This window comes from Crinia signifera, chromosome 2 (genome assembly GCF_055691185.1).
Source record: "Crinia signifera chromosome 2, ASM5569118v1, whole genome shotgun sequence".
NCBI lineage: Eukaryota > Metazoa > Chordata > Amphibia > Anura > Myobatrachidae > Crinia > Crinia signifera.
In genome coordinates, this window is record NC_139218.1 from 102,886,123 (window position 1) to 102,908,176 (window position 22,054).

General features: G+C 32.9%; 24 non-coding genes across 24 annotated transcripts; all 24 read left to right on the forward strand.

Moving 5' to 3' along the window:
- Nucleotides 1-354: 354 nt before the first annotated feature.
- Nucleotides 355-570, forward strand: LOC146060969 (small nucleolar RNA U3). The gene has a single exon (XR_014470535.1). It is a non-coding gene; the product is annotated as a small nucleolar RNA U3 (small nucleolar RNA).
- Nucleotides 571-1,200: 630 nt separating this feature from the next.
- Nucleotides 1,201-1,416, forward strand: LOC146061317 (small nucleolar RNA U3). The gene has a single exon (XR_014470838.1). It is a non-coding gene; the product is annotated as a small nucleolar RNA U3 (small nucleolar RNA).
- A 628-nt stretch (nt 1,417-2,044) lies between these two features.
- On the forward strand, nt 2,045-2,260 carry LOC146061363 (small nucleolar RNA U3). Its single transcript, XR_014470878.1, has one exon. It is a non-coding gene; the product is annotated as a small nucleolar RNA U3 (small nucleolar RNA).
- Nucleotides 2,261-2,891: 631 nt separating this feature from the next.
- Nucleotides 2,892-3,107, forward strand: LOC146061180 (small nucleolar RNA U3). The gene has a single exon (XR_014470719.1). It is a non-coding gene; the product is annotated as a small nucleolar RNA U3 (small nucleolar RNA).
- A 630-nt stretch (nt 3,108-3,737) lies between these two features.
- On the forward strand, nt 3,738-3,953 carry LOC146061008 (small nucleolar RNA U3). Its single transcript, XR_014470570.1, has one exon. It is a non-coding gene; the product is annotated as a small nucleolar RNA U3 (small nucleolar RNA).
- Nucleotides 3,954-4,576: 623 nt separating this feature from the next.
- LOC146061368 (small nucleolar RNA U3) lies at nt 4,577-4,792 on the forward strand. Its single transcript, XR_014470882.1, has one exon. It is a non-coding gene; the product is annotated as a small nucleolar RNA U3 (small nucleolar RNA).
- Nucleotides 4,793-5,405: 613 nt separating this feature from the next.
- On the forward strand, nt 5,406-5,621 carry LOC146061259 (small nucleolar RNA U3). The gene has a single exon (XR_014470786.1). It is a non-coding gene; the product is annotated as a small nucleolar RNA U3 (small nucleolar RNA).
- Nucleotides 5,622-6,249: 628 nt separating this feature from the next.
- LOC146061230 (small nucleolar RNA U3) lies at nt 6,250-6,466 on the forward strand. Its single transcript, XR_014470760.1, has one exon. It is a non-coding gene; the product is annotated as a small nucleolar RNA U3 (small nucleolar RNA).
- Nucleotides 6,467-7,096: 630 nt separating this feature from the next.
- Nucleotides 7,097-7,312, forward strand: LOC146061111 (small nucleolar RNA U3). The gene has a single exon (XR_014470659.1). It is a non-coding gene; the product is annotated as a small nucleolar RNA U3 (small nucleolar RNA).
- A 630-nt stretch (nt 7,313-7,942) lies between these two features.
- LOC146061009 (small nucleolar RNA U3) lies at nt 7,943-8,158 on the forward strand. The gene has a single exon (XR_014470571.1). It is a non-coding gene; the product is annotated as a small nucleolar RNA U3 (small nucleolar RNA).
- A 608-nt stretch (nt 8,159-8,766) lies between these two features.
- On the forward strand, nt 8,767-8,982 carry LOC146060970 (small nucleolar RNA U3). The gene has a single exon (XR_014470536.1). It is a non-coding gene; the product is annotated as a small nucleolar RNA U3 (small nucleolar RNA).
- A 630-nt stretch (nt 8,983-9,612) lies between these two features.
- On the forward strand, nt 9,613-9,828 carry LOC146061347 (small nucleolar RNA U3). The gene has a single exon (XR_014470863.1). It is a non-coding gene; the product is annotated as a small nucleolar RNA U3 (small nucleolar RNA).
- A 628-nt stretch (nt 9,829-10,456) lies between these two features.
- LOC146061254 (small nucleolar RNA U3) lies at nt 10,457-10,672 on the forward strand. The gene has a single exon (XR_014470782.1). It is a non-coding gene; the product is annotated as a small nucleolar RNA U3 (small nucleolar RNA).
- A 630-nt stretch (nt 10,673-11,302) lies between these two features.
- LOC146061181 (small nucleolar RNA U3) lies at nt 11,303-11,518 on the forward strand. Its single transcript, XR_014470720.1, has one exon. It is a non-coding gene; the product is annotated as a small nucleolar RNA U3 (small nucleolar RNA).
- Nucleotides 11,519-12,148: 630 nt separating this feature from the next.
- On the forward strand, nt 12,149-12,364 carry LOC146061100 (small nucleolar RNA U3). The gene has a single exon (XR_014470649.1). It is a non-coding gene; the product is annotated as a small nucleolar RNA U3 (small nucleolar RNA).
- A 630-nt stretch (nt 12,365-12,994) lies between these two features.
- On the forward strand, nt 12,995-13,210 carry LOC146061010 (small nucleolar RNA U3). The gene has a single exon (XR_014470572.1). It is a non-coding gene; the product is annotated as a small nucleolar RNA U3 (small nucleolar RNA).
- Nucleotides 13,211-13,840: 630 nt separating this feature from the next.
- Nucleotides 13,841-14,056, forward strand: LOC146060933 (small nucleolar RNA U3). Its single transcript, XR_014470502.1, has one exon. It is a non-coding gene; the product is annotated as a small nucleolar RNA U3 (small nucleolar RNA).
- A 630-nt stretch (nt 14,057-14,686) lies between these two features.
- LOC146061133 (small nucleolar RNA U3) lies at nt 14,687-14,902 on the forward strand. Its single transcript, XR_014470678.1, has one exon. It is a non-coding gene; the product is annotated as a small nucleolar RNA U3 (small nucleolar RNA).
- A 612-nt stretch (nt 14,903-15,514) lies between these two features.
- On the forward strand, nt 15,515-15,730 carry LOC146060967 (small nucleolar RNA U3). The gene has a single exon (XR_014470533.1). It is a non-coding gene; the product is annotated as a small nucleolar RNA U3 (small nucleolar RNA).
- A 630-nt stretch (nt 15,731-16,360) lies between these two features.
- LOC146061248 (small nucleolar RNA U3) lies at nt 16,361-16,576 on the forward strand. Its single transcript, XR_014470776.1, has one exon. It is a non-coding gene; the product is annotated as a small nucleolar RNA U3 (small nucleolar RNA).
- Nucleotides 16,577-18,678: 2,102 nt separating this feature from the next.
- Nucleotides 18,679-18,894, forward strand: LOC146061183 (small nucleolar RNA U3). Its single transcript, XR_014470722.1, has one exon. It is a non-coding gene; the product is annotated as a small nucleolar RNA U3 (small nucleolar RNA).
- A 630-nt stretch (nt 18,895-19,524) lies between these two features.
- Nucleotides 19,525-19,740, forward strand: LOC146061215 (small nucleolar RNA U3). Its single transcript, XR_014470747.1, has one exon. It is a non-coding gene; the product is annotated as a small nucleolar RNA U3 (small nucleolar RNA).
- A 630-nt stretch (nt 19,741-20,370) lies between these two features.
- On the forward strand, nt 20,371-20,586 carry LOC146061012 (small nucleolar RNA U3). The gene has a single exon (XR_014470573.1). It is a non-coding gene; the product is annotated as a small nucleolar RNA U3 (small nucleolar RNA).
- Nucleotides 20,587-21,216: 630 nt separating this feature from the next.
- Nucleotides 21,217-21,432, forward strand: LOC146061013 (small nucleolar RNA U3). The gene has a single exon (XR_014470574.1). It is a non-coding gene; the product is annotated as a small nucleolar RNA U3 (small nucleolar RNA).
- The last annotated feature ends 622 nt before the right edge of the window (nt 21,433-22,054 follow it).

The following is a 22,054-nucleotide window of genomic DNA, read 5'->3' on the forward strand; positions in this document are numbered from 1 at the left end:
CACTGATTTATTTTTGAATGCAATGTGGGAAATGATGAAATTACCAATAGATTTTCGATAGTAATATTAGTGCATTATTTTAATTGCTAAGTATTCTGTTTGATATTTAAGACCAACATCTTTATGTATGCCAATATTATAATCTGCTAAATAATTCTATTTTAAAATGTCTCCAGACTTACAACAAACCATTTATAGTTTGTATACTTTAATCATTCAATTTGTGGAGCAGGTTATGTTTGTGAAAATTGGGTAACAATACGATTACCCACTTTCAAAAATGGTACAAAAATGTCTCCATTACTTCAAATACTGATTCTTATGGTCTAGCTAAACCATCAACAAATGGGAATTAAGACTATACTTTCAGGGATCATTTCTATAGGCAATGATGAGAGAAATGTGCTTGAAAGTGTCCAAACTCACCAACCACAATGATGAGTTAAAGGGTTCTCTTCTCAGCATGAAGGCAGTTGGCAACTCTGTTTCTTATGGATGTTGCTTGCTTTTGATGACTGTGCCACTTTTTGAAATAGAAAAAGTGGTAGGAGAGAGCTCATTCAGAGTGGTTGTTCCCAGTTTTCACTATACCTTATGGCAATTTTGTGCTGTAGTTGTGTGTGTTTGAGTAAATATGGGTCTACATATCTTTACGTTTCTGAATTTGAACGTTGATTAGTAGAGAAAAATGTTTTTGATTGTGTATTTGCATTTGACTTTTAATCTTGTACAAGTGATTTATTTTTATGAGGACTGATGCATTTAAAACAATTTTGTTTGCAGCGTATTTGTTTTAAAATGGGTATTAGCAAAATAGTAAAAGCTGAATTGCTTACAGTTGCAAGCCACTGATTTAATTTTGAATGCATTTTGGGAAATGATAAAATTACCAATAGATTTTCGATAGTAATATTAGTGCATTATTTTAATTGCTAAGTATTCTGTTTGATATTTAAGACCAACATCTTAGTGTATGCCAATATTATAATCTGCTAAATAATTCTATTTTAAAATGTCTCTAGACTTACAACAAACCATTTATAGTTTGTATACTTTAATCATTCAATTTGTGGAGCAGGTTATGTTTGTGAAAATTGGGTAACAATACGATTACCCACTTTCAAAAATGGTACAAAAATGTCTCCATTACTTTAAATACTGATTCTTATGGTCTAGCTAAACCATCAACAAATGGGAATTAAGACTATACTTTCAGGGATCATTTCTATAGGCAATGATGGGAGAAATGTGTTTGAAAGTGTCCAAACTCACCAACCACAATGATGAGTTAAAGGGCTCTCTTCTTAGCATGAAGGCAGTTGGCAACTCTGTTTCTTATGGATGTTGCTTGCTTTTGATGACTGTGCCACTTTTTGAAATAGAAAAAGTGGTAGGAAAGAGCTCATTCAAAGTGGTTGTTTCCAGTTTTCACTATACGTTATGGCAATTTTGTGCTGTAGTTGTGTGTTTGAGTAAATATGGGTCTACATATCTTTACGTTTCTGAATTTGAACGTTGATTAGTGGAGAAAAATGTTTTTGAATGAGTATTTGCGTTTGACTTTTAATCTTGTACAAGTGATTTATTTTTATGAGGACTGATGCATTTAAAACAATTTTGTTTGCAGCATATTTGTTTTAAAATGGGTATTAGCAAAATAGTAACAGCTGAATTGCTTACAGTTGCAAGCCACTGATTTATTTTTGAATGCAATGTGGGAAATGATGAAATTACCAATAGATTTTCGATAGTAATATTAGTGCATTATTTTAAGTGCTAAGTATTCTGTTTGATATTTAAGACTAACATCTTTATGTATGCCAATATTATAATCTGCTAAATAATTCTATTTTAAAATGTCTCTAGACTTACAACAAACCATTTATAGTTTGTATACTTTAATCATTCAATTTGTGGAGCAGGTTATGATTGTGAAAATTGGGTAACAATACGATTACCCACTTTCAAAAATGGTACAAAAATGTCTCCATTACTTTAAATACTGATTCTTATGGTCTAGCTAAACCATCAACAAATGGGAATTAAGACTATACTTTCAGGGATCATTTCTATAGGCAATGATGGGAGAAATGTGCTTGAAAGTGTCCAAACTCACCAACCACAATGATGAGTTAAAGGGTTCTCTTCTCAGCATGAAGGCAGTTGGCAACTCTGTTTCTTATGGATGTTGCTTGCTTTTGATGACTGTGCCACTTTTTGAAATAGAAAAAGTGGTAGGAGAGAGCTCATTCAGAGGTGTTGTTTCCAGTTTTCACTATACGTTATGGCAATTTTGTGCTGTAGTTGTGTGTGTTTGAGTAAATATGGGTCTACATATCTTTACGTTTCTGAATTTGAACGTTGATTAGTAGAGAAAAATGTTTTTGAATGAGTATTTGCGTTTGACTTTTAATCTTGTACAAGTGGTTTATTTTTTATGAGGACTGATGCATTTAAAACAATTTTGTTTGCAGCGTATTTGTTTTAAAATGGGTATTAGCAAAATAGTAACAGCTGAATTGCTTACAGTTGCAAGCCACTGATTTAGTTTTGAATGCAATGTGGGAAATGATGAAATTACCAATAGATTTTTGATAGTAATATTAGTGCATTATTTTAATTGCTAAGTATTCTGTTTGATATTTAAGACCAACATCTTTATGTATGCCAATATTATAATCTGCTAAATAATTCTATTTTAAAATGTCTCCAGACTTACAACAAACCATTTATAGTTTGTATACTTTAATCATTCAATTTGTGGAGCAGGTTATGATTGTGAAAATTGGGTAACAATACGATTACCCACTTTCAAAAATGGTACAAAAATGTCTCCATTACTTTAAATACTGATTCTTATGGTCTAGCTAAACCATCAACAAATGGGAATTAAGACTATACTTTCAGGGATCATTTCTATAGGCAATGATGGGAGAAATGTGCTTGAAAGTGTCCAAACTCACCAACCACAATGATGAGTTAAAGGGCTCTCTTCTCAGCATGAAGGCAGTTGGCAACTCTGTTTCTTAGGGATGTTGCTTGCTTTTGATGACTGTGCCACTTTTTGAAATAGAAAAAGTGGTAGGAGAGAGCTCATTCAGAGTGGTTGTTTCCAGTTTTCATTATACGTTATGGCAATTTTGTGCTGTAGTTGTGTGTGTTTGAGTAAATATGGGTCTACATATCTTTACGTTTCTGAATTTGAACGTTGATTAGTAGAGAAAAATGTTTTTGATTGAGTATTTGCATTTGACTTTTAATCTTGTACAAGTGATTTATTTTTATGAGGACTGATGCATTTAAAACAATTTTGTTTGCAGCGTATTTGTTTTAAAATGGGTATTAGCAAAATAGTAACAGCTGAATTGCTTACAGTTGCAAGCCACTGATTTATTTTTGAATGCAATTTGGGAAATGATAAAATTACCAATAGATTTTCGATAGTAATATTAGTGCATTATTTTAATTGCTAAGTATTCTGTTTGATATTTAAGACCAACATCTTAGTGTATGCCAATATTATAATCTGCTAAATAATTATATTTTAAAATGTCTCTAGACTTACAACAAACCATTTATAGTTTGTATACTTTAATCATTCAATTTGTGGAGCAGGTTATGTTTGTGAAAATTGGGTAACAATACGATTACCCACTTTCAAAAATGGTACAAAAATGTCTCCATTACTTTAAATACTGATTCTTATGGTCTAGCTAAACCATCAACAAATGGGAATTAAGACTATACTTTCAGGGATCATTTCTATAGGCAATGATGGGAGAAATGTGCTTGAAAGTGTCCAAACTCACCAACCACAATGATGAGTTAAAGGGCTCTCTTCTCAGCATGAAGGCAGTTGGCAACTCTGTTTCTTATGGATGTTGCTTGCTTTTGATGACTGTGCCACTTTTTGAAATAGAAAAAGTGGTAGGAGAGAGCTCATTCAGAGTGGTTGTTTTCACTATACGTTATGGCAATTTTGTGCTGTAGTTGTGTGTGTTTGAGTAAATATGGGTCTACATATCTTTACGTTTCTGAATTTGAACGCTGATTAGTAGAGAAAAATGTTTTTGAATGAGTATTTGCGTTTGACTTTTAATCTTGTACAAGTGATTTATTTTTATGAGGACTGATGCATTTAAAACAATTTTGTTTGCAGCGTATTTGTTTTAAAATGGGTATTAGCAAAATAGTAACAGCTGAATTGCTTACAGTTGCAAGCCACTGATTTCTTTTTGAATGCAATGTGGGAAATGATGAAATTACCAATAGATTTTTGATAGTAATATTAGTGCATTATTTTAATTGCTAAGTATTCTGTTTGATATTTAAGACCAACATCTTTATGTATGCCAATATTATAATCTGCTAAATAATTCTATTTTAAAATGTCTCTAGACTTACAACAAACCATTTATAGTTTGTATACTTTAATCATTCAATTTGTGGAGCAGGTTATGATTGTGAAAATTGGGTAACAATACGATTACCCACTTTCTAAAATGGTACAAAAATGTCTCCATTACTTTAAATACTGATTCTTATGGTCTAGCTAAACCATCAACAAATGGGAATTAAGACTATATTTTCAGGGATCATTTCTATAGGCAATGATGGGAGAAATGTGCTTGAAAGTGTCCAAACTCACCAACCACAATGATCAGTTAAAGGGTTCTCTTCTCAGCATGAAGGCAGTTGGCAACTCTGTTTCTTATGGATGTTGCTTGCTTTTGATGACTGTGCCACTTTTTGAAATAGAAAAAGTGGTAGGAGAAAGCTCATTCAGAGTGGTTGTTTTCACTATACGTTATGGCAATTTTGTGCTGTAGTTGTTTGTGTTTGAGTAAATATGGATTTACGTTTCTGAATTTGAACGTTGATTAGTAGAGAAAAATGTTTTTGAATGAGTATTTGCGTTTGACTTTTAGTCTTGTACAAGTGATTTATTTTTATGAGGACTGATGCATTTAAAACAATTATGTTTGCACCATATTTGTTTTAAAATGGGTATTAGCAAAATAGTAACAGCTGAATTGCTTACAGTTGCAAGCCACTGATTTATTTTTAAATGCAATGTGGGAAATGATGAAATTACCAATAGATTTTCGATAGTAATATTAGTGCATTATTTTAATTGCTAAGTATTCTGTTTGATATTTAAGACCAACATCTTTATGTATGCCAATATTATAATCTGCTAAATAATTCTATTTTAAAATGTCTCTAGACTTACAACAAACCATTTATAATTTGTATACTTTAATCATTCAATTTGTGGAGCAGGTTATGTTTGTGAAAATTGGGTAACAATACGATTACCCACTTTCAAAAATGGTACAAAAATGTCTCCATTACTTTAAATACTGATTCTTATGGTCTAGCTAAACCATCAACAAATGGGAATTAAGACTATACTTTCAGGGATCATTTCTATAGGCAATGACGGGAGAAATATGTTTGAAAGTGTCCAAACTCACCAACCACAATGATGAGTTAAAGGGCTCTCTTCTTAGCATGATGGCAGTTGGCAACTCTGTTTCTTATGGATGTTGCTTGCTTTTGATGACTGTGCCACTTTTTGAAATAGAAAAAGTTGTAGGAAAGAGCTCATTCAGAGTGGTTGTTTCCAGTTTTCACTATACGTTATGGCAATTTTGTGCTGTAGTTGTGTGTTTGAGTAAATATGGGTCTACATATCTTTACGTTTCTGAATTTGAACGTTGATTAGTGGAGAAAAATGTTTTTGAATGAGTATTTGCGTTTGACTTTTAATCTTGTACAAGTGATTTATTTTTATGAGGACTGATGCATTTAAAACAATTTTGTTTGCAGCATATATGTTTTAAAATGGGTATTAGCAAAATAGTAACAGCTGAATTGCTTACAGTTGCAAGCCACTGATTTATTTTTGAATGCAATGTGGGAAATGATGAAATTACCAATAGATTTTCGATAGTAATATTAGTGCATTATTTTAATTGCTAAGTATTCTGTTTAATATTTAAGACTAACATCTTTATGTATGCCAATATTATAATCTGCTAAATAATTCTATTTTAAAATGTCTCTAGACTTACAACAAACCATTTATAGTTTGTATACTTTAATCATTCAATTTGTGGAGCAGGTTATGATTGTGAAAATTGGGTAACAATACGATTACCCACTTTCAAAAATGGTACAAAAATGTCTCCATTACTTTAAATACTGATTCTTATGGTCTAGCTAAACCATCAACAAATGGGAATTAAGACTATACTTTCAAGGAATCATTTCTATAGACAATGATGGGAGAAATGTGCTTGAAAGTGTCCAAACTCACCAACCACAATGATGAGTTAAAGGGTTCTCTTCTTAGCATGAAGGCAGTTGGCAACTCTGTTTCTTATGGATGTTGCTTGCTTTTGATGACTGTGCCACTTTTTGAAATAGAAAAAGTGGTAGGAGAGAGCTCATTCAGAGTGGTTGTTTCCAGTTTTCAATATACGTTATGGCAATTTTGTGCTGTAGTTGTGTGTGTTTGAGTAAATATGGGTCTACATATCTTTACGTTTCTGAATTTGAACGTTGATTAGTAGAGAAAAATGTTTTAGATTGAGTATTTGCATTTGACTTTTAATCTTGTACAAGTGATTTATTTTTATGAGGACTGATGCATTTAAAACAATTTTGTTTGCAGCGTACTTGTTTTAAAATGGGTATTAGCAAAATAGTAAAAGCTGAATTGCTTACAGTTGCAAGCCACTGATTTATTTTTTAATGCATTTTGGGAAATGATAAAATTACCAATAGATTTTCGATAGTAATATTAGTGCATTATTTTAATTGCTAAGTATTCTGTTTGATATTTAAGACCAACATCTTAGTGTATGCCAATATTATAATCTGCTAAATAATTCTATTTTAAAATGTCTCTAGACTTACAACAAACCATTTATAGTTTGTATACTTTAATCATTCAATTTGTGGAGCAGGTTATGTTTGTGAAAATTGGGTAACAATACGATTACCCACTTTCAAAAATGGTACAAAAATGTCTCCATTACTTTAAATACTGATTCTTATGGTCTAGCTAAACCATCAACAAATGGGAATTAAGACTATACTTTCAGGGATCATTTCTATAGGCAATGATGGGAGAAACGTGCTTGAAAGTGTCCAAACTCACCAACCACAATGATGAGTTAAAGGGCTCTCTTCTCAGCATGAAGGCAGTTGGCAACTCTGTTTCTTATGGATGTTGCTTGCTTTTGATGACTGTGCCATTTTTTGAAATAGAAAAAGTGGTAGGAGAGAGCTCATTCAGAGTGGTTGTTTCCAGTTTTCACTATACGTTATGGCAATTTTGTGCTGCAGTTGTGTGTGTTTGAGTAAATATGGGTCTACATATCTTTACGTTTCTGAATTTGAACGTTGATTAGTAGAGAAAAATGTTTTTGAATGAGTATTTGCGTTTGACTTTTAATCTTGTACAAGTGATTTATTTTTGTGAGGACTGATGCATTTAAAACAATTTTGTTTGCAGCGTATTTGTTTTAAAATGGGTATTAGCAAAATAGTAACAGCTGAATTGCTTACAGTTGCAAGCCACTGATTTATTTTTGAATGCAATTTGGGAAATGATAAAATTACCAATAGATTTTCGATAGTAATATTAGTGCATTATTTTAATTGCTAAGTATTCTGTTTGATATTTAAGACCAACATCTTAGTGTATGCCAATATTATAATCTGCTAAATAATTATATTTTAAAATGTCTCTAGACTTACAACAAACCATTTATAGTTTGTATACTTTAATCATTCAATTTGTGGAGCAGGTTATGTTTGTGAAAATTGGGTAACAATACGATTACCCACTTTCAAAAATGGTACAAAAATGTCTCCATTACTTTAAATACTGATTCTTATGGTCTAGCTAAACCATCAACAAATGGGAATTAAGACTATACTTTCAGGGATCATTTCTATAGGCAATGATGGGAGAAATGTGCTTGAAAGTGTCCAAACTCACCAACCACAATGATGAGTTAAAGGGCTCTCTTCTCAGCATGAAGGCAGTTGGCAACTCTGTTTCTTATGGATGTTGCTTGCTTTTGATGACTGTGCCACTTTTTGAAATAGAAAAAGTGGTAGGAGAGAGCTCATTCAGAGTGGTTGTTTCCAGTTTTCACTATACGTTATGGCAATTTTGTGCTGTAGTTGTGTGTGTTTGAGTAAATATGGGTTTACGTTTCTGAATTTGAACGTTGATTAGTAGAGAAAAATGTTTTTGAATTTGTCTTTTAATCTTGTACAAGTGATTTATTTTTATGAGGACTGATGCATTTAAAACAATTTTTTTTGTAGCATATTTGTTTTAAAATGGGTATTAGCAAAATAGTAACAGCTGAATTGCTTACAGTTGCAAGCCACTGATTTATTTTTGAATGCAATGTGGGAAATGATGAAATTACCAATAGATTTTCGATAGTAATATTAGTGCATTATTTTAATTGCTAAGTATTCTGTTTGATATTTAAGACCAACATCTTTATGTATGCCAATATTATAATCTGCTAAATAATTCTATTTTAAAATGTCTCCAGACTTACAACAAACCATTTATAGTTTGTATACTTTAATCATTCAATTTGTGGAGCAGGTTATGTTTGTGAAAATTGGGTAACAATACGATTACCCACTTTCAAAAATGGTACAAAAATGTCTCCATTACTTCAAATACTGATTCTTATGGTCTAGCTAAACCATCAACAAATGGGAATTAAGACTATACTTTCAGGGATCATTTCTATAGGCAATGATGAGAGAAATGTGCTTGAAAGTGTCCAAACTCACCAACCACAATGATGAGTTAAAGGGTTCTCTTCTCAGCATGAAGGCAGTTGGCAACTCTGTTTCTTATGGATGTTGCTTGCTTTTGATGACTGTGCCACTTTTTGAAATAGAAAAAGTGGTAGGAGAGAGCTCATTCAGAGTGGTTGTTCCCAGTTTTCACTATACCTTATGGCAATTTTGTGCTGTAGTTGTGTGTGTTTGAGTAAATATGGGTCTACATATCTTTACGTTTCTGAATTTGAACGTTGATTAGTAGAGAAAAATGTTTTTGATTGTGTATTTGCATTTGACTTTTAATTTTGTACAAGTGATTTATTTTTATGAGGACTGATGCATTTAAAACAATTTTGTTTGCAGCGTATTTGTTTTAAAATGGGTATTAGCAAAATAGTAAAAGCTGAATTGCTTACAGTTGCAAGCCACTGATTTATTTTTGAATGCATTTTGGGAAATGATAAAATTACCAATAGATTTTCGATAGTAATATTAGTGCATTATTTTAATTGCTAAGTATTCTGTTTGATATTTAAGACCAACATCTTAGTGTATGCCAATATTATAATCTGCTAAATAATTCTATTTTAAAATGTCTCTAGACTTACAACAAACCATTTATAGTTTGTATACTTTAATCATTCAATTTGTGGAGCAGGTTATGTTTGTGAAAATTGGGTAACAATACGATTACCCACTTTCAAAAATGGTACAAAAATGTCTCCATTACTTTAAATACTGATTCTTATGGTCTAGCTAAACCATCAACAAATGGGAATTAAGACTATACTTTCAGGGATCATTTCTATAGGCAATGATGGGAGAAATGTGTTTGAAAGTGTCCAAACTCACCAACCACAATGATGAGTTAAAGGGCTCTCTTCTTAGCATGAAGGCAGTTGGCAACTCTGTTTCTTATGGATGTTGCTTGCTTTTGATGACTGTGCCACTTTTTGAAATAGAAAAAGTGGTAGGAAAGAGCTCATTCAGAATGGTTGTTTCCAGTTTTCACTATACGTTATGACAATTTTGTGTTGTAGTTGTGTGTTTGAGTAAATATGGGTCTACATATCTTTACGTTTCTGAATTTGAACGTTGATTAGTGGAGAAAAATGTTTTTGAATGAGTATTTGCGTTTGACTTTTAATCTTGTACAAGTGATTTATTTTTATGAGGACTGATGCATTTAAAACAATTTTGTTTGCAGCATATTTGTTTTAAAATGGGTATTAGCAAAATAGTAACAGCTGAATTGCTTACAGTTGCAAGCCACTGATTTATTTTTGAATGCAATGTGGGAAATGATGAAATGACCAATAGATTTTCGATAGTAATATTAGTGCATTATTTTAATTGCTAAGTATTCTGTTTGATATTTAAGACCAACATCTTTATGTATGCCAATATTATAATCTGCTAAATAATTCTATTTTAAAATGTCTCTAGACTTACAACAAACCATTTATAGTTTGTATACTTTAATCATTCAATTTGTGGAGCAGGTTATGTTTGTGAAAATTGGGTAACAATACGATTACCCACTTTCAAAAATGGTACAAAAATGTCTCCATTACTTCAAATACTGATTCTTATGGTCTAGCTAAACCATCAACAAATGGGAATTAAGACTATACTTTCAGGTATCATTTCTATAGGCAATGATGAGAGAAATGTGCTTGAAAGTGTCCAAACTCACCAACCACAATGATGAGTTAAAGGGTTCTCTTCTCAGCATGAAGGCAGTTGGCAACTCTGTTTCTTATGGATGTTGCTTGCTTTTGATGACTGTGCCACTTTTTGAAATAGAAAAAGTGGTAGGAGAGAGCTCATTCAGAGTGGTTGTTCCCAGTTTTCACTATACCTTATGGCAATTTTGTGCTGTAGTTGTGTGTGTTTGAGTAAATATGGGTCTACATATCTTTACGTTTCTGAATTTGAACGTTGATTAGTAGAGAAAAATGTTTTTGATTGTGTATTTGCATTTGACTTTTAATTTTGTACAAGTGATTTATTTTTATGAGGACTGATGCATTTAAAACAATTTTGTTTGCAGCGTATTTGTTTTAAAATGGGTATTAGCAAAATAGTAAAAGCTGAATTGCTTACAGTTGCAAGCCACTGATTTATTTTTGAATGCATTTTGGGAAATGATAAAATTACCAATAGATTTTCGATAGTAATATTAGTGCATTATTTTAATTGCTAAGTATTCTGTTTGATATTTAAGACCAACATCTTAGTGTATGCCAATATTATAATCTGCTAAATAATTCTATTTTAAAATGTCTCTAGACTTACAACAAACCATTTATAGTTTGTATACTTTAATCATTCAATTTGTGGAGCAGGTTATGTTTGTGAAAATTGGGTAACAATACGATTACCCACTTTCAAAAATGGTACAAAAATGTCTCCATTACTTTAAATACTGATTCTTATGGTCTAGCTAAACCATCAACAAATGGGAATTAAGACTATACTTTCAGGGATCATTTCTATAGGCAATGATGGGAGAAATGTGCTTGAAAGTGTCCAAACTCACCAACCACAATGATGAGTTAAAGGGCTCTCTTCTCAGCATGAAGGCAGTTGGCAACTCTGTTTCTTAGGGATGTTGCTTGCTTTTGATGACTGTGCCACTTTTTGAAATAGAAAAAGTGGTAGGAGAGAGCTCATTCAGAGTGGTTGTTTCCAGTTTTCATTATACGTTATGGCAATTTTGTGCTGTAGTTGTGTGTGTTTGAGTAAATATGGGTCTACATATCTTTACGTTTCTGAATTTGAACGTTGATTAGTAGAGAAAAATGTTTTTGATTGAGTATTTGCATTTGACTTTTAATCTTGTACAAGTGATTTATTTTTATGAGGACTGATGCATTTAAAACAATTTTGTTTGCAGCGTATTTGTTTTAAAATGGGTATTAGCAAAATAGTAAAAGCTGAATTGCTTACAGTTGCAAGCCACTGATTTATTTTTTAATGCATTTTGGGAAATGATAAAATTACCAATAGATTTTCGATAGTAATATTAGTGCATTATTTTAATTGCTAAGTATTCTGTTTGATATTTAAGACCAACATCTTAGTGTATGCCAATATTATAATCTGCTAAATAATTCTATTTTAAAATGTCTCTAGACTTACAACAAACCATTTATAGTTTGTATACTTTAATCATTCAATTTGTGGAGCAGGTTATGTTTGTGAAAATTGGGTAACAATACGATTACCCACTTTCAAAAATGGTACAAAAATGTCTCCATTACTTTAAATACTGATTCTTATGGTCTAGCTAAACCATCAACAAATGGGAATTAAGACTATACTTTCAGGGATCATTTCTATAGGCAATGATGGGAGAAACGTGCTTGAAAGTGTCCAAACTCACCAACCACAATGATGAGTTAAAGGGCTCTCTTCTCAGCATGAAGGCAGTTGGCAACTCTGTTTCTTATGGATGTTGCTTGCTTTTGATGACTGTGCCACTTTTTGAAATAGAAAAAGTGGTAGGAGAGAGCTCATTCAGAGTGGTTGTTTCCAGTTTTCACTATACGTTATGGCAATTTTGTGCTGCAGTTGTGTGTGTTTGAGTAAATATGGGTCTACATATCTTTACGTTTCTGAATTTGAACGTTGATTAGTAGAGAAAAATGTTTTTGAATGAGTATTTGCGTTTGACTTTTAATCTTGTACAAGTGATTTATTTTTGTGAGGACTGATGCATTTAAAACAATTTTGTTTGCAGCGTATTTGTTTTAAAATGGGTATTAGCAAAATAGTAACAGCTGAATTGCTTACAGTTGCAAGCCACTGATTTATTTTTGAATGCAATTTGGGAAATGATAAAATTACCAATAGATTTTCGATAGTAATATTAGTGCATTATTTTAATTGCTAAGTATTCTGTTTGATATTTAAGACCAACATCTTAGTGTATGCCAATATTATAATCTGCTAAATAATTATATTTTAAAATGTCTCTAGACTTACAACAAACCATTTATAGTTTGTATACTTTAATCATTCAATTTGTGGAGCAGGTTATGTTTGTGAAAATTGGGTAACAATACGATTACCCACTTTCAAAAATGGTACAAAAATTTCTCCATTACTTTAAATACTGATTCTTATGGTCTAGCTAAACCATCAACAAATGGGAATTAAGACTATACTTTCAGGGATCATTTCTATAGGCAATGATGGGAGAAATGTGCTTGAAAGTGTCCAAACTCACCAACCACAATGATGAGTTAAAGGGCTCTCTTCTCAGCATGAAGGCAGTTGGCAACTCTGTTTCTTATGGATGTTGCTTGCTTTTGATGACTGTGCCACTTTTTGAAATAGAAAAAGTGGTAGGAGAGAGCTCATTCAGAGTGGTTGTTTCCAGTTTTCACTATACGTTATGGCAATTTTGTGCTGTAGTTGTGTGTGTTTGAGTAAATATGGGTCTACATATCTTTACGTTTCTGAATTTGAACGTTGATTAGTAGAGAAAAATGTTTTTGAATGAGTATTTGCGTTTGACTTTTAATCTTGTACAAGTGATTTATTTTTGTGAGGACTGATGCATTTAAAACAATTTTGTTTGCAGCGTATTTGTTTTAAAATGGGTATTAGCAAAATAGTAACAGCTGAATTGCTTACAGTTGCAAGCCACTGATTTATTTTTGAATGCAATTTGGGAAATGATAAAATTACCAATAGATTTTCGATAGTAATATTAGTGCATTATTTTAATTGCTAAGTATTCTGTTTGATATTTAAGACCAACATCTTAGTGTATGCCAATATTATAATCTGCTAAATAATTATATTTTAAAATGTCTCTAGACTTACAACAAACCATTTATAGTTTGTATACTTTAATCATTCAATTTGTGGAGCAGGTTATGTTTGTGAAAATTGGGTAACAATACAATTACCCACTTTCAAAAATGGTACAAAAATGTCTCCATTACTTTAAATACTGATTCTTATGGTCTAGCTAAACCATCAACAAATGGGAATTAAGACTTTACTTTCAGGGATCATTTCTATAGGCAATGATGGGAGAAATGTGCTTGAAAGTGATCAAACTCACCAACCACAATGATGAGTTAAAGGGCTCTCTTCTCAGCATGAAGGCAGTTGGCAACTCTGTTTCTTATGGATGTTGCTTGCTTTTGATGACTGTGCCACTTTTTGAAATAGAAAAAGTGGTAGGAGAGAGCTCATTCAGAGTGGTTGTTTCCAGTTTTCACTATATGTTATGGCAATTTTGTGTTGTAGTTGTGTGTGTTTGAGTAAATATGGGTCTACATATCTTTACGTTTCTGAATTTGAACGTTGATTAGTAGAGAAAAATGTTTTTGAATGAGTATTTGCGTTTGACTTTTAATCTTGTACAAGTGATTTATTTTTATGAGGACTGATGCATTTAAAACAATTTTGTTTGCAGCGTATTTGTTTTAAAATGGGTATTAGCAAAATAGTAACAGCTGAATTGCTTACAGTTGCAAGCCACTGATTTCTTTTTGAATGCAATGTGGGAAATGATGAAATTACCAATAGATTTTTGATAGTAATATTAGTGCATTATTTTAATTGCTAAGTATTCTGTTTGATATTTAAGACCAACATCTTTATGTATGCCAATATTATAATCTGCTAAATAATTCTATTTTAAAATGTCTCTAGACTTACAACAAACCATTTATAGTTTGTATACTTTAATCATTTAATTTGTGGAGCAGGTTATGATTGTGAAAATTGGGTAACAATACGATTACCCACTTTCTAAAATGGTACAAAAATGTCTCCATTACTTTAAATACTGATTCTTATGGTCTAGCTAAACCATCAACAAATGGGAATTAAGACTATACTTTCAGGGATCATTTCTATAGGCAATGATGGGAGAAATGTGCTTGAAAGTGTCCAAACTCACCAACCACAATGATGAGTTAAAGGGTTCTCTTCTCAGCATGAAGGCAGTTGGCAACTCTGTTTATTATGGATGTTGCTTGCTTTTGATGACTGTGCCACTTTTTGAAATAGAAAAAGTGGTAGGAGAGAGCTCATTCAGAGTGGTTGTTTTCACTATACGTTATGGCAATTTTGTGCTGTAGTTGTGTGTGTTTGAGTAAATATGGATTTACGTTTCTGAATTTGAACGTTGATTAGAAGAGAAAAATGTTTTTGAATGAGTATTTGCGTTTGACTTTTAATCTTGTACAAGTGATTTATTTTTATGAGGACTGATGCATTTAAAACAATTTTGTTTGCAGCATATTTGTTTTAAAATGGGTATTAGCAAAATAGTAACAGCTGAATTGCTTACAGTTGCAAGCCACTGATTTATTTTTGAATGTAATTTGGGAAATGATAAAATTACCAATAGATTTTCGATAGTAATATTAGTGCATTATTTTAATTGCTAAGTATTCTGTTTGATATTTAAGACCAACATCTTTATGTATGCCAATATTATAATCTGCTAAATAATTCTATTTAAAATGTCTCTAGACTTACAACAAACCATTTATAATTTGTATACTTTAATCATTCAATTTGTGGAGCAGGTTATGTTTGTGAAAATTGGGTAACAATACGATTACCCACTTTCAGAAATGGTACAAAAATGTCTCCATTACTTTAAATACTGATTCTTATGGTCTAGCTAAACCATCAACAAATGGGAATTAAGACTATACTTTCAGGGATCATTTCTATAGGCAATGATGGGAGAAATGTGCTTTAAAGTGTCCAAACTCACCAACCACAATGATGAGTTAAAGGGCTCTCTTCTCAGCATGAAGGCAGTTGGCAACTCTGTTTCTTATGGATGTTGCTTGCTTTTGATGACTGTGCCACTTTTTGAAATAGAAAAAGTGGTAGGAGAGAGCTCATTCAGAGTGGTTGTTTCCAGTTTTCATTATACGTTATGGCAATTTTGTGCTGTAGTTGTGTGTGTTTGAGTAAATATGGGTCTACATATCTTTACGTTTCTGAATTTGAACGTTGATTAGTAGAGAAAAATGTTTTTGAATGAGTATTTGAATTCTTCTTTTAATCTTGTACAAGTGATTTATTTTTATGAGGACTGATGCATTTAAAACAATTTTATTTGTAGCATATTTGTTTTAAAATGGGTATTAGCAAAATAGTAACAGCTGAATTGCTTACAGTTGCAAGCCACTGATTTATTTTTGAATGCAATGTGGGAAATGATGAAATTACCAATAGATTTTCGATAGTAATATTAGTGCATTATTTTAATTGCTAAGTATTCTGTTTGATATTTAAGACCAACATCTTTATGTATGCCAATATTATAATCTGCTAAATAATTCTATTTTAAAATGTCTCCAGACTTACAACAAACCATTTATAGTTTGTATACTTTAATCATTCAATTTGTGGAGCAGGTTATGTTTGTGAAAATTGGGTAACAATACGATTACCCACTTTCAAAAATGGTACAAAAATGTCTCCATTACTTTAAATACTGATTCTTATGGTCTAGCTAAACCATCAACAAATGGGAATTAAGACTATACTTTCAGGGATCATTTCTATAGGCAATGATGGGAGAAATGTGCTTGAAAGTGTCCAAACTCACCAACCACAATGATGAGTTAAAGGGCTCTCTTCTCAGCATGAAGGCTGTTGGCAACTCTGTTTCTTATGGATGTTGCTTGCTTTTGATGACTGTGCCACTTTTTGAAATAGAAAAAGTGGTAGGAGAGAGCTCATCCAGAGTGGTTGTTTCCAGTTTTCACTATACGTTATGGCAATTTTGTGCTGTATTTGTGTGTGTTTGAGTAAATATGGGTCTACATATCTTTACGTTTCTGAATTTGAACGTTGATTAGTAGAGAAAAATGTTTTTGAATGAGTATTTGCGTTTGACTTTTAATCTTGTACAAGTGATTTATTTTTATGAGGACTGATGCATTTAAAACAATTTTGTTTGCAGCGTATTTGTTTTAAAATGGGTATTAGCAAAATAGTAACAGCTGAATTGCATACAGTTGCAAGCCACTGATTTCTTTTTGAATGCAATTTGGGAAATGATAAAATTACCAATAGATTTTCGATAGTAATATTAGTGCATTATTTTAATTGCTAAGTATTCTGTTTGATATTTAAGACCAACATCTTAGTGTATGCCAATATTATAATCTGCTAAATAATTCTATTTTAAAATGTCTCTAGACTTACAACAAACCATTTATAGTTTGTATACTTTAATCATTCAATTTGTGGAGCAGGTTATGTTTGTGAAAATTGGGTAACAATACGATTACCCACTTTCAAAAATGGTACAAAAGGATGTCACCTCTTGACCAGAAACCTTGGGTAGCCCTGGAAAGCTCCTACCCCCATTCCATCCCTCTAACGGAATTACTATGGCTACCCCCTACGATATCGCGTAAACTTGCAGCAAAGTGTAAATCTATCCAGGTAACACTGGAAGCCTGGCATAAAGTAGTGGACTCCACAGACGGGGCAACCCTACCGGCTCCTCACCTGTCACTTAAAACCCTTAAGTCCCTAATCCCTATACCGCAGCTGAGCAGATGGGTGGCTCAGGGCATATCCTCAGTGGGCGATCTCTATAAAGGGGGACACCTCAGCTCATTCGCTGATATCCAGAACACTTACAACATCCCAAAGCAGGACTTTTTTATATATTTACAAATAAGAAACTGGCTCCAGACACACCTGCCGGCATCGGCCCAGCCCCCTCTCCTCCCTACATATCTTAAAAACTTAGTGAGTGCCCCGTCCCACAAAGGAGGAATCTCTAAATGGTACGCCCAGCTCGCCCCAGGACCAGAGGGGAATAAATCACTTGCCCAAATACAGTGGGAAAGAGACCTACAAATCTCTCTTTCAGAGGAGGACTGGGGCGATGTTCACAGGTCGTGCTTTAAGATATCGCGTTGCCTACACCACTCTGAAATGTTCTTTAAACTCATCCACAGGGCATACTTCACCCCGGAGAGGCTACATAGGATATGGCCGACCACCACAAACCTCTGTTGGAGGAAATGCGGCTCGGTTGGAGACATTATCCATGTATTCTGGAAGTGCCCGGCTCTGCGGCCTCTCTGGGAGGAGGTGTTTCTCCTGATAGGGTTTATACTCTCCCGCCCCATTGCCGCAAACCCAGCTCTGGCACTGCTTCACATTTTCCCACCCTGTTTCTCTGCCGCGGACAGATACTTAATTGGACATGTGCTCATAGCCACCAAAGCCATGATCGCCAAACAGTGGAGGTCAGAGGTCATACCGACAATAGACTCCATTCGTAAAAAAATCCACAAACACTATACCTTTGAAACTGCTGGTGCGAAATACTCCTCTGCAGCAAACTCTATTCTGATGAAATGGTGGGGATGGTCCCTTTACTGTGACAGGGTGGGTACCACTAACCTGTTAAGCAATCCCTCCTCTGAGGACTAAAGCACAACTATACCCTTGCCCACGGTCGGCTCTAAGCCTTAGCCCTACAGAACATATTGTACCTCCGTATGCCTCTAGAGTCAGATGGTCCACAGATTGATGTAAACACTGGTATGCCTTTGCTTTTCTAGATCAGAGATGTCTACTTGTTCAAATTTGACTGTTATTAGCTAGGCAATTTGATGCGACTGCTCTCTGTATCTCTACTGTGCCTTTGTTCCCCCCCCCCTCCCTTCTTCCTTTCTGTACCCCTCCCCCCCCCCATACAAAATGTCTTTCAGACGAAATCTTACAATAAAAATTGAATGTGAAAAAAAAAAAAATGGTACAAAAATGTCTCCATTACGTTAAATACTGATTCTTATGGTCTAGCTAAACCATCAACAAATGGGAATTAAGACTATACTTTCAGGGATCATTTCTATAGGCAATGATGGGAGAAATGTGCTTGAAAGTGTCCAAACTCACCAACCACAATGATGAGTTAAAGTGTTCTCTTCTCAGCATGAAGGCAGTTGGCAACTCTGTTTCTTATGGATGTTGCTTGCTTTTGATGACTGTGCCACTTTTTGAAATAGAAAAAGTGGTAGGAGAGAGCTCATTCAGAGTGGTTGTTTCCAGTTTTTACTATACGTTATGGCAATTTTGTGCTGTAGTTGTGTGTGTTTGAGTAAATATGGGTCTACATATCTTTATGTTTCTGAATTTGTACGTTGATTAGTAGAGAAAAATGTTTTTGATTGTGTATTTGCATTTGACTTTTAATCTTGTACAAGTGATTTATTTTTATGAGGACTGATGCATTTAAAACAATTATGTTTGCAGCATATTTGTTTTAAAATGGGTATTAGCAAAATAGTAACAGCTGAATTGCTTACAGTTGCAAGCCACTGATTTATTTTTGAATGCAATGTGGGAAATGATGAAATTACCAATAGATTTTCGATAGTAATATTAGTGCATTATTTTAATTGCTAAGTATTCTGTTTGATATTTAAGACTAACATCTTTATGTATGCCAATATTATAATCTGCTAAATAATTCTATTTTAAAATGTCTCTAGACTTACAACAAACCATTTATAGTTTGCACACTTTAATCATTCAATTTGTTGAGCAGGTTATGATTGTGAAAATTGGGTAATAATACGATTACCCACTTTCAAAAATGGTACAAAAATGTCTCCATTACTTTAAATACTGATTCTTATGGTCTAGCTAAACCATCAACAAATGGGAATTAAGACTATACTTTCAGGGATCATTTCTATAGGCAATGATGGGAGAAATGTGCTTGAAAGTGTCCAAACTCACCAACCACAATAATGAGTTAAAGGGCTCTCTTCTCAGCATGAAGGCAGTTGGCAACTCTGTTTCTTATGGATGTTGCTTGCTTTTGATGACTGTGCCACTTTTTGAAATAGAAAAAGTGGTAGGAGAGAGCTCATTCAGAGTGGTTGTTTCCAGTTTTCACTATACGTTATGGCAATTTTGTGCTGTTGTTGTGTGTGTTTGAGTAAATATGGGTCTACATATCTTTACGTTTCTGAATTTGAATGTTGATTAGTGGAGACAAATGTTTTTGAATGAGTATTTGCGTTTGATTTTTAATCTTGTACAAGTGATTTATTTTTATGAGGACTGATGCATTTAAAACAATTTTGTTTGCAGCATATTTGTTTTAAAATGGGTATTAGCAAAATAGTAACAGCTGAATTGCTTACAGTTGCAAGCCACTGATTTATTTTTGAATGCAATGTGGGAAATGATGAAATTACCAATAGATTTTCGATAGTAATATTAGTGCATTATTTTAATTGCTAAGTATTCTGTTTGATATTTAAGACTAACATCTTTATGTATGCCAATATTATAATCTGCTAAATAATTCTATTTTAAAATGTCTCTAGACTTACAACAAACCATTTATAGTTTGTATACTTTAATCATTCAATTTGTGGAGCAGGTTATGATTGTGAAAATTGGGTAACAATACGATTACCCACTTTCAAAAATGGTACAAAAATGTCTCCATTACTTTAAATACTGATTCTTATGGTCTAGCTAAACCATCAACAAATGGGAATTAAGACTATACTTTCAGGGATCATTTCTATAGGCAATGATGGGAGAAATGTGCTTGAAAGTGTCCAAACTCACCAACCACAATGATGAGTTAAAGGGCTCTCTTCTCAGCATGAAGGCAGTTGGCAACTCTGTTTCTTATGGATGTTGCTTGCTTTTGATGACTGTGCCACTTTTTGAAATAGAAAAAGTGGTAGGAGAGAGCTCATTCAGAGTGGTTGTTTCCAGTTTTCATTATACGTTATGGCAATTTTGTGCTGTAGTTGTGTGTGTTTGAGTAAATATGGGTCTACATATCTTTACGTTTTTGAATTTGAACGTTGATTAGTAGTGAAAAATGTTTTTGAATGAGTATTTGCGTTTGACTTTTAATCTTGTACAAGTGATTTATTTTTATGAGGACTGATGCATTTAAAACAATTTTGTTTGCAGCGTATTTGTTTTAAAATGGGTATTAGCAAAATAGTAACAGCTGAATTGCTTACAGTTGCAAGCCACTGATTTAGTTTTGAATGCAATGTGGGAAATGATGAAATTACCAATAGATTTTTGATAGTAATATTAGTGCATTATTTTAATTGCTAAGTATTCTGTTTGATATTTAAGACCAACATCTTAGTGTATGCCAATATTATAATCTGCTAAATAATTCTATTTTAAAATGTCTCTAGACTTACAACAAACCATTTATAGTTTGCATACTTTAATCATTCAATTTGTGGAGCAGGTTATGATTGTGAAAATTGGGTAACAATACGATTACCCACTTTCAAAAATGGTACAAAAATGTCTCCATTACTTTAAATACTGATTCTTATGGTCTAGCTAAACCATCAACAAATGGGAATTAAGACTATACTTTCAGGGATCATTTCTATAGGCAATGATGGGAGAAATGTGCTTGAAAGTGTCCAAACTCACCAACCACAATGATGAGTTAAAGGGCTCTCTTCTCAGCATGAAGGCAGTTGGCAACTCTGTTTCTTATGGATGTTGCTTGCTTTTGATGACTGTGCCACTTTTTGAAATAGAAAAAGTGGTAGGAGAGAGCTCATTCAGAGTGGTTGTTTCCAGTTTTCATTATACGTTATGGCAATTTTGTGCTGTAGTTGTGTGTGTTTGAGTAAATATGGGTCTACATATCTTTACGTTTCTGAATTTGAACGTTGATTAGTAGTGAAAAATGTTTTTGAATGAGTATTTGCGTTTGACTTTTAATCTTGTACAAGTGATTTATTTTTATGAGGACTGATGCATTTAAAACAATTTTGTTTGCAGCGTATTTGTTTTAAAATGGGTATTAGCAAAATAGTAACAGCTGAATTGCTTACAGTTGCAAGCCACTGATTTATTTTTGAATGCAATTTGGGAAATGATAAAATTACCAATCGATTTTCGATAGTAATATTAGTGCATTATTTTAATTGCTAAGTATTCTGTTTGATATTTAAGACCAACATCTTAGTGTATGCCAATATTATAATCTGCTAAATAATTCTATTTTAAAATGTCTCTAGACTTACAACAAACCATTTATAGTTTGTATACTTTAATCATTCAATTTGTGGAGCAGGTTATGTTTGTGAAAATTGGGTAACAATACGATTACCCACTTTCAAAAATGGTACAAAAATGTCTCCATTACTTTAAATACTGATTCTTATGGTCTAGCTAAACCATCAACAAA